Raw genomic sequence first — 10690 nt, forward strand, 5'->3', positions numbered from 1 at the left:
TCCCAGCTACTCAGCTCTGGCCCAGTGGCACTATGTGCCCTGGAGAGGAACGGTGCCTGCTGAGGCCTTCCTCTGTTGTGTTCAGCAGAGCTGGCTTTGGTAATAGCTCCTCAGAAGACTGACATTGATGCTGGCCTGGGCTTAGCTTCGTCCCCGGTGCTGGTGCCCATGAAGGGTGCATGGAGGACATTCTGTGCCTCAGGTGGCCTCCCACGCTCTAGCCGATTTCTTCTTCGGGGAGGCTGGCTCCCAAGGCCCCTCAGGACCTGCTCTCTAGGACTAGCTGGCTGTCCAGGCCTGGGCCCTGGGCCTCCGCTACTCTTCCATCAGGGAAGTAGTCTACTGGGGCAGAAGAGCAAGGAACCACAGCACACAGCTGCGGGGGTTCCTCCTTACACCGGGTGAAGGGTGCTGGAGGCCAGGGAACAGCTAAAGGCTGCGGCAAGCCCAAGTGACAGAGAAAGTCCACTGGTCTGCCGGGTCCAGGCTGGCCCTCCGAACCAGGACCGGGCTTCAGCACTAGGGCCAGGAGCTGAGGCAGAAAGGACCTGGAGGCGTGGAGACTGGGGCTGAGGTAGGAGGCAGCTGGATGGCCAGGCAGTGGCCAGGCCCTGAGCAGGGAAGTCAGGAGGTGGCCACCTACCTCACAGCACTCTGCCCACCAGGGGCACAGCAAACAGTGCCCATCCCTGCCCACACTGCCCTTCCCCAGGAGATAGTCCAGTGGCCACTTCCTCTGACATCCTTGCCCCCTCTCCTGCCCAGAGTTCCTGGAGGCTTGGCCACAGTGCCCCCCAGGTCCCCAGGCCAGGGGCAGCCTCTCCCTCTGAGCCCCTGAGCCGGAAGACTAGGAAGGGTTAACACTCTTTGTTATCTCTCCTTTTAATCCTCAGATGGGCCAGCGGCTCACGTTGTTCGGATCTGGTAGAGAGAAAGCGTTAACTATTATCTGCTTCTAGCTGACCATCTGCTGTTGCAGAAAATTCAAAACCCTGGAGATCTACTTATATCCACATCGTAAACGAGAAAAGATGTTTTAATTAAGGGAAATCAGGTTAACTTAGCTCTAATTTACAAGCCGCCTGCCTAATGAATTGTCTGGGCTGCTCTCTCTTTGTAGAGAGTAAATCTGAGGATCCTTTCCCTCCGCAGTTCAGACACTAATTAACTAACCAAGAATTTTAGTAGCACACCCGCCTGTCGCCTAATAGTTTTACCTAAAGCCAGCCCGGTCACTGCTTGTACAAATTGCCAATTAAATGTGATTGATATAATGAAATTGGGTTGTATTTTCACTTACCTTCTTCATTCCCCCTCATTCTGCAGCATCGTACCCCCTCTGTCAAAGACCCCAGCACACAGGAGCACACGCACCCCCCCACAACAGAGCTAAACAGAACCGGCCCCCCAGCTCGGGCCAGCCGGCCTCCAAGCCGAGTCAGTGCCAGGGCTGCGCAAGTTCCCGTTAAACCAACATTTCTATTAGTTGAAGTTAGCAGGCATAATCTTGTTTCCAGATATTTATCCACGTACCAAGGGCTGTAGTTACATGTTTGAAGTTAGGGGGGAAAGTGAAAGATCTAAGCAGCCGTTCTAAAAATACATTAACAGTTTCCAAAATCTATATCGCTGCTTAATTAAATATGTTATCCTGTTTATAGGATCTGTGGCTAATTATTTAGAGTCATTTAATCTACTCAATTTGCACGTTAATTAAACAGCATCGGTTTGCAGAGCATGGCCGCGCTCAGAGGGAAGCAGCGCCGCCTGGCGGGGATCCCGGCCCGGCCGGCCGGCGCGCTGCGCCCGCAGACTCGCAAACCGGTCCTCGGGCCGGCTGGACTTTCCACGAGCCGCCGGCCAGCGGTGAGCGGCCCTGGCTGGTGGAAGCCGAGGCCGCGGCCGCCGGAGGGGCTGCGATGCCCCCGGGAAGAGTTTCCAGGCTATCCTTCAGGACACTGGGGGGTCGCCCGGCCCAGCCGATGGGGATTCAGCTCTCCAGTTTTTTATAGGGGGGTAGGAGAATTCATTCATTCGTCCACCCATCCCTCCATCCCTCCACCCCCGGCGCAGGAGACAGCGGCGCAGGGCGGAGCGGCCAGGTGGAGGGGCGCGGGCCGGCCTCGCGTTGGGGAGGGGCGGCGGGGGCGGGGCACGGCAGACGCGCCCCGGGTCCCGGCACCGCTCCAGCCCCGGGCGTGGGGGCGGCGCCGCCCGGCCTGGTTAACTGGAAAATGATGGAGCCGGGCCCCGCCCCCGCACTCGCCTCCTAATTGTTTTTCCTCGCCCGTCCCCATCTGTCCCTCTCCGCCCGAGTGTGTTTTGGCCTTTGTCTAGCTGCCCTGTACTGACACCCTCTTTCAAAGACCACTTCTGTCGCCCTTCACCGATCTCTTCTGCCCCATTAACCCATCGGCACGCGGCTCCCGCAACAAAGGCCTGAAATCAGATCGACACGCGAGCGCCTCTCCATCGTCCGCCACTGACCCCGCAGCTCGGCCCCGCACAGCCAGGCCCGCTGGCCCGACGGGGCGGGAACGGAATTGGCCTTGAAAACAAACAGAGGAAGCCATCCCGGACGGGCCGGCCGAGTTCCGCCCTAAGTAAACACGGGAACAGGCACTGGCTGCCCTTGGCAGGGGCCAGCACAGCAGCTGTGGCCACGGAACCGCCGCCGCCCGGGAAGCTAATCCTGCCTGGCAGTCCCCCTTTGTCCTTCCCTGGTCGTGAAACTGGCAAGCGGAGAGAAAGCGGGCTGCAGGAGAGGCAGGTCCGCCTCTGGCCTGGTAAACAAAGACCAATAACCTGTTACTAAGCCAGGGCTGCTCTCCTCCTGATTCCATTTTCCTTCCTGAACAAGAGAGGAAACCCCCAGCCGACTCTGGTAGGAGAGCATCCACTCATCTGGGGGGACTGGCTGCAGTGAGCAGACCCCAGCACCAGGCCCACTGCCGTGGCCTTGCCACACACCACCCACAGCCCAGCAGCAGGGCCCACCCCTGGGGCCTGAGGCAGCCAGGGCTGGCTTCCCAGGCTCACCTAATTTTCCTCCCCCTCACCCACCATCCGGAGGCCGAGCAACGTGGTGCCAGCGCAGAGGCTGCAGACATTCCCACTGGCTCCTGTTGGAGATGAAGGAACTCACTGGAAATTACTGGCAGCTTCCTCCCCTCCACTTGTGCTCAGGGTGGCCTGAGCACAAGTGGAGGGGAGACCCCGCTTTGTCTCTGCAGCCATGGTCTGTCTTCATCCTTCTGGAGGGATTCCCTCCCAGGGCAGCCTTGTTCTGACCAGTGTGGCAGGAGGAAGGTGGACCATTGCCCAAGGGTTGTCCACACAGGCCACCAGAGGTCACCTTTGTCTAAGTGGGAATTGGGTGACAGCAGGAAGCTGGTGGGCCCGGTCGTGCTGAGATGCACATGTACGCTTATAACCAAAAGAGCTCCCCTCTCTGTTCACCTATAAGCTGCCTGCTTTTATTTTCTGTTCTACAAACACTGAACCTGTGGTTCCACCATGGCACGTCGCAGGGCCATCTGAGGGAATGTGTCCCCTGGAGCATGGAGACACTACACGTCCAGCAAGGTGAAAGGGGCTCATTTTCTAACGCTGCCTGGATTACCTTCTTGCTTTTAAAAGTCATTGAACATTTTAAAGAAAGAGATTGCGAGACAAACAGGAAAGGACGTGAACTACGACTGCCCGAGGCCCCCGACAGTGCTGGCAGGCACCCGCGCACGCCCTGGGCTCTCCTGTCCATGCCCCCCATGGCGTGCTGGCCCAGAGGTCTGCCTGGGAGCTCTGCCACTTCCTGCTGCTGACCTGATGAACTGGGGAGCTTATTCCTTTTGAAGGGTCGGGTGGTTCCAAAGAATCCAGAAATAATGGGGTTCTTCTTGTCCCCTTCTGTTCCTTTACCGGAAGCCCAAGTCACGTTCTCGTTTTGCTCCTACAGGGACTTTAGGAGGCAGTTTTACAACAAATCGGAAGGTGAAGTCCTTTACCTGCTTCAGGCTCACTCTCTTACTGCCCCAAGGTGGGCGCTGGTCTCCAGCATTTGGCAACTTGTCCAAGTGTTTAGGCCAGAGCACAAGGTGCCTCTGCGTGTGGGCACACGACTGCCCGAGCTGCTTCCTGCGAGCCTGCAGCTGCGGGCTGAGGGCCGTGTCTCAGGAACTGCGGCCAGGCCAGCACAAGAGGCAAGGGGAACTTTTAAGCTTTATTGAGACATCACTGACACACCATCCAACTCACCCTTTCGAAGTATGCAACTCTGTTTTTTGGTGTATTCACAGAGTGGTGCAGCTGTCACCACTATCTAATTCCAGAACATTTCCATCACCCCAAAGAAACCTACATCCATTGGCAGTCACTCCCCACCCTCAACCCCTTCCCCCTCAGCTCCTGGCAACCACTAATCCACTTTCCGAGTCTATGGATTAGACAAGGAAAATTTTGCAAAAAGAAATTCTCCCAGACTGGAAAGGAGTGTATAAACGAGGAATGTGGGAGTACGGCCTGAAAACATTCTCTCTGGGAATCAACATATTCCTTGAGACACAAGAGAGAAAATGTCACCTGGGAGCCAGAAGCAAGGGAAGGGGCCCGGGATGAAAGCACTGTGGCCACTCATCCTCCACCCAGGCCATATGTTTTAATCATCAGTACTTTTTTTAGAGTTACAGATAGGTTTTAAATGGCTTCTGGCCCCTCTGTTGTCGGCCTGCATCTGGGGTGCAAGGTGGCTCCCAGCATGGTGGGTTCAATCCCATCCGATTAGATGCTAACCTCGGGGGTTGGCTTGGCACCCAGAGTGGTCGCTGGGAAAGTTCTTCATGGCCACCCTTGGTCCTTTCTCCCCAGCCTGAAGGACCCAGTTGGATGTTCAGTGGCCGTCTCTCGTCCTGGTGCTTTGTCAAGTATGACCTGGATTGTAATACATTTCAGAGGCAGCTCAGTTCAGAAAGTGCCATTTTGTTTTTCCCAAACAAAAAAATATTTTTGAATTCATCCTATTTTTAACACCCAGTCTTGCCATTACCCCATTCTGTACAAGCCAAAGTCCTAGCAGCCACAGCAGTGGGTTTCTAATGAGTATTTTCTTGATTTACAGCAGAAACGAGCAGTTATCTGCTAATAACCTCTGGGTCGGAAATCAAAAGGGATAGGGAAAATAAACCAAATTGCAAAGATCAGCTCTTGTTAAATAAAGTCATCGTGAAAAGACATATAACAACATTTTCATGCATCACGTCAATGACATGATGGGCTCGTCACTTGAGGGTTGTACTTATTTAATACCACTTAGCAGAGCTCCCCCTACAAACACTTAATGAATGTTTGTGACTTAATTCTCAGCAGAGCCCAGCCAGCCACTTTTACACAGAGAAACTGAGGCAGGCTGAGAGGTGACAGATGGGAAGTTTGGCGCCAGAACCGCAGGCGCCTGTGGCCTCCCCGTCCCTGGCCTCCCTCCCCATGACTGAGGCCGTCCGGCTCAGCTCACTCCTCCCAGTGATTTATGGCCACTGGGTCACGGTGGGTGCTACAGCGTTCTGGGGAAATGCATCAACAGGCATCGCTAAAGGAGTTACGTTTCTGCTGCCTTTATTCTCCTGGTCAGATGTCAGGGATGCTCCACCCACCAGGAGGAAAACAAGAAAACTCGAGACAGTCTGAAGGCACTTTAAGTTGAAGAGCGCAGTGACAGTGGGCTCGAGTGGCCGGGTGGACCGCTATGGGGACAGGCAGCAGGTTTACCAGGAGAAATCACACGCCAGTTGGAGTCATTAACACAAGCTGGAACCACTGTGGCTGACGGCTAAGACAGCAGAGGCTTCCTATGCGCCCCCCACCCTGCCCCAGCCACCAGGGGGTCTCCAGGCCCCTTCAGGAGCATGCGCGATTGCTCTTTGTGGCTTGCTGTTGTCCTCAGTAGGCAAAGTGCTTTCATTCCCAGCGGCACAAACAACAGTGGACAAGGAGTGTGAGCTGGGGAGACCCCTGTCCCAGAAGCACGGTGGCCCAGCCTCAGGCTGTCAGGCAGTGGGGACACAGGGGCCCTGCCAGCCCCATCCCCTCCCTGGCTCACTTTCAGAACCTCACTCCTCTCCCTGGCTCTGCAGTGATGCCCCACCTGCCAGCACACCATTAAGAGTGCCCCATGCTCAGAACAGGCCACTCTGGAGACAGGAGGTGGCAGAGCCTGGCTCCCTGGATCCTGACTAGTCTGATTAGGGGCCGGGTGGCCAATCTGAGTCTTGGGACCCATCAGAAGCAGGGACAGGGAGGCCTGCAGGGGGTGTGGGTGGAGGACCAGTGACACTCCTTCTCTGGCCAGTGGCAGGGACCCGAGGCCTCGGCTTTCATCAGCAGTGAAGTGCGTGCGCGGGAGCGCAGGGGGCCCAGGGCTGGTGACAGGGAGGGCGGTCAGGACTGCAGGCCAGGGCGCCAGCCACTTGGCAGACAGCCCCTGCTCTGAGGCCCATCAGCAGCAGTTCTTCAGGGCTTTGCTCCCCCCAGGCTCACTGAGAATGACCTTCTAGCACCCAGAGCTCCCGAGGCGGCTGACGCAGAGCCTCAGAACTCCACAGACCAGGAAGGAACAGGACAGAGGGCCTGTGTGGCCCAGAGAAGCCTCGGCCGGCGGTGTGGGGACCCAGGGCTTGGGGAGATTCTTTGCTGAGCGCAGGGACGTGAGGGAGAAAACAAAGGAAGTGATGGGCACAGGTCAGGAACCGGCCTGGAAGGAGGCCCGCGGTGCTCCCCTTTGAGCACAGGTGGCACCGGTGCCCAGGGATCAGAGCTAGGGTTTCCAGGCAGGAATTCCCACCCGTTCTCAGGAATTTTCTTTGCTTTCCCGTTCCCGAATCCCGAGATATAAACTGTTTTCTGTTCTCCACGATGAATTGTTTCCACAAAGTGACGTCGAGTCCTACCAAGCACCTGTATTCAAGGAGCGGATTTTCCGACCAAATTTTCTCAGGATTCGGGAATGGAAAAGTGAAAAAAATTCCGGAGAAAGGGTGGGAATTCCCACCTAGAAACCCTAGTGATAAATAGGAAAAATGTCTAAGAGATACATTGTGAGTAGTACGTTTATTTCCCATTGTGGGTATTACTGGGTTCAAGGAGCCGATTTTCCCAATTTCCAGACCAACTTTTCTGGGGAGTCAGGAAGGGGAAAGTGAAAAAAGTTGCTGAGAACGGGCAGGAATTCCCGCCTGGAAACCCTAGTCAGAGCCCTGTGGGTGACCCGACGGCCCTTTGCCTGGCCCACTCGAGGGCCCCAGAGAGGCAGCCACTTTCCGTATCACAAACTGCCAGGCTGTGGCCAGTGCTCTCTGGCCGATGGCACCAGGATGCAGGCGTACAGGTTGGGTTAGAGATTGTGGCTGGAGGGGACTGCACAGCTGGCACTCGTGGGAACCTCAGGAAGATGGGGTTGGAAGGGACTGACGGGGGGCTTTGGGCTTTGGGCGGGGGTTTGCGCTGGCTCGGGGTTGGGTGCTGTCAGGAAGCAGGGATCATTCTGTGATGGGCTCTCCGGAAAGCGTATGGAGGAGGCGGCGGAAGGCCGTGGCTGGTCACATCAGCCAGCAGAGGAGGTGGGGGCTTCTGTGGTTTGCACAGTGACACTGTCTTCTTTCTGTACTTAGACAAGACTACAAATTCCCCTCATTTTTTCCAGAAAGCGACGCTGACACTGGTGCTCTGTGAAGCGCCAAGGCTTCCTGGAGGGCACTCGCACATGTCAGGGCTGCTTGTCTTTCTTTCACCCCCTGGAGAACAGGGCAGTCCGGACCCAGGGTGTCCCGAACCTGTTTCTCAAGTCTTGCCATTTCACACGCACACACCGCTGTTTATAGTTCTCTCTAACCCTACTTGAAACAGACTCACTTTTGGGCTCAGTCCCATCCTAAGACTAAATCATGAGATCACAAGGTCAGTGCATGTCTTGCTTTTTCTCTCTCACACACACTGAGGTCAACACAGTTACTAACATGACAAATGCTAGTTTGGTGCCATCAGCAGCATGCTGTCCTCCACTGTGGAAAACACTGGACCAGACAACTATAGGGTGGATTCTGCACAAAACCAGCTTTCTGTGAAAGGCACTGGGGCACCCCTCCAACTCTCTGACCCCTCCACCCGCCACCACCACTTGGCTCTACTCGTAGTTGAATGGCTGTGAGGACCAAGTGAGTAGGTGCTGCTGGAGGGCTGGGAACCCGGCTGTTACTCTTCCAGGAAAGCAAAGGCAGTCTCAGCTTGAGCCAATGACTAGCCTTCCTCAGGGACTCAAGATTTCTTGAGTCTAGAAACAGTGGAGGGATGGGTGGACCTTGGGGACACAGTGCTTGGTGAAACCAGCCAGTCACAAAGGACACACACTGTGTGATCCCATTTATATGAGGACCCAGAGGAGCCAGATTCACAGAGACAGGAAGTAGATGGGGCTGAGGCTGGGGGAGGGGGTGGGAAGTGAGTGTTTCATGGGGACAGTGTCACTTTGGGAAGATGGAAAGTTCTGGAGATGGACAGTGGTGACGGCCGCACATCAGTGCAAATGTGCTCAATGCCACTGAACTGCACACACACAAATGGCTGAGATGGTACATGTTATGCTATGTATGTCTTACTACAATAAAGAAAAAACCAGCGGAGGGGAGAGATGCACAAGCTGCTGGTACATGCGATTCGTGCTGTCACGTCTCTACTTCTGGTCACAGTGGGACTTTTCCATAGAAACTGTTCACAGATTTCGAGTCTTGCCCCAGGAGCAGTGCATCTCTCTACGGAAGGGAGCCCCTCCAGGACAGGGTCTCAGACACCCATGGAGCTAGTGCAGGTCTGAGCAGACCTGTGAAGTCCACACAGGGGACACAGGGTCCCCAGGGCACCCTGCTGAGGCATTTTATGGGTTTCTTCCATTCCTTTCATGCTGACGTACTCACCTCTAAATTAGCCTTTCTTTCTCTGTGGCCAGGTCTTCCCCTCACTCTGGAAAGGCAATCACAACCATGCAAGAAGGGCTCAGGACTCCCATCGGAAGCCAGTGCCACTGCCCAGGGAACACAGGTCCCAGCAGCGCCTCCGGCCGCAGCTCCTGGGATGGCTGGGCTGGTGCTCGCCTCAGCAGGAGGACCCCAGGAGGGTGGGGTGCTGGGGGGACATGCTCCTGGGGCTCCATCTGCAGGCTCCCATCTTATTGCCGTTAGCCCCTAAGGTGCCTCTCCCGTCACACCTCTCCCACGTCCCCTATGTTCTGCTGTGCACAGAACACTGATTTCTGGCAACGTTTCAACTCTAGTTCCCACATTTAGCAAAGAAAGCTGGCTGGATGTTTTTCTCTTGTCCACGTTCGTTCCCGTACTTCCCTCACCTTTCAAAAAACTACATGACCCAAGCATTCCCACTGATTTTCCACCCAAGGCCGGACCAGCTGAGATTGCACCGAACAGGGCACAGGTACTGGCGCTGGGCTCTGACATGCGCCCCCTAAAGCACAGCGGTGGTTTCCTACAGAGGCCGGGCCTCACGTCGCACGTCTCACGAAGAAGCTGTTTTCACTTCATCATCTGTCACCCCTGCAATTTCTTTACTCACTTTGAGGAATAGGCTGATGCGAACCCAGGAAGGCCCCCGGGAGGAGAGACGGTGGGACTTCCAGCCTCCCAAAATGAGGTCTGTTTTTGTTGGCCCCAGAGCTAGTGGTTTCCTTCATCCTCTAGCTTTCTGTCACAGCGCTGGAAAGGAAGACCAGTCAGACCAACACCATGCAGCTCCCGGGAATACCTCCCGGACACACGGACCTCACAGGTGTTGAGGGTCCTGCTTCTCCCGCACCTGAAGCGTGCGTCTTCCGAAACCCTCCCCTACCTATTTTCTCCGTGAATATATAACTACATTTTAAGAGACTTGCTTAGCTGTCTCCAGACTTGTTTGTATTACGTAGAAATATGTGAATAATTAAAAATAAGCCACCAAGTAAGGAGTATGAATTGGACGCTCAGGAGCACCCTCGATGCGTGGCGTGAGATGAGAAACACACTCTAAGGGCGTCTCTCTGCCTCACTGGCTGGAGGAGCTGAACAGACTGTGTCCCTTTATTTGAGCCTCATGGTCCCTAGCCTCAGCTGTTTCATTAATTTTTTTATCTACAATTCTAAACTACTATTTCATTTATTAGAACAATAGGGAAGCTTACAGAGGTTGTATTTTTATTAAAATTTCTATTAACTTTTGCTATCAGTGCAGTTGTAGACTAATTAATTTTTACTACTTTTCTAAGGAAAAAATATTAGAGCTGATCCCAACTTACTTCAAATATGAAACAAGCCAAATCGGAAAAAGAGCAGTTCAGCAGGAGTGATCTCCAGAAGCGCGTGTAAATTAGGGCCGTTCACAGCTGAGGGGAGTTGACACGTGGGGTCTCGAGGGAAGGAGGGGCGTCTCCGCCCCACCCAGGAGTGGTTTAGGTGAGCTCTGTACTGTGGGGGTCCTCGTTCAGAAACACCTAAGATCTGACTCTTTTAGTTCAGTTTGTTTGAGGGAGTGTAGAGTTCTATGAGGGCTTTTTCTCTTTTGAGGTGAAAAGCACATAATCCGACGACACTCACCATTTGAAAGTGAACATCTTCAGTACATTCCTAACGGCTGGGCCTCCACCGCCCCTACCTGGTTCCCG

The sequence above is a fragment of the Rhinolophus ferrumequinum genome, chromosome 24 (assembly GCF_004115265.2).
Source record: "Rhinolophus ferrumequinum isolate MPI-CBG mRhiFer1 chromosome 24, mRhiFer1_v1.p, whole genome shotgun sequence".
In the NCBI taxonomy this organism is placed as follows: Eukaryota; Metazoa; Chordata; class Mammalia; order Chiroptera; family Rhinolophidae; genus Rhinolophus; species Rhinolophus ferrumequinum.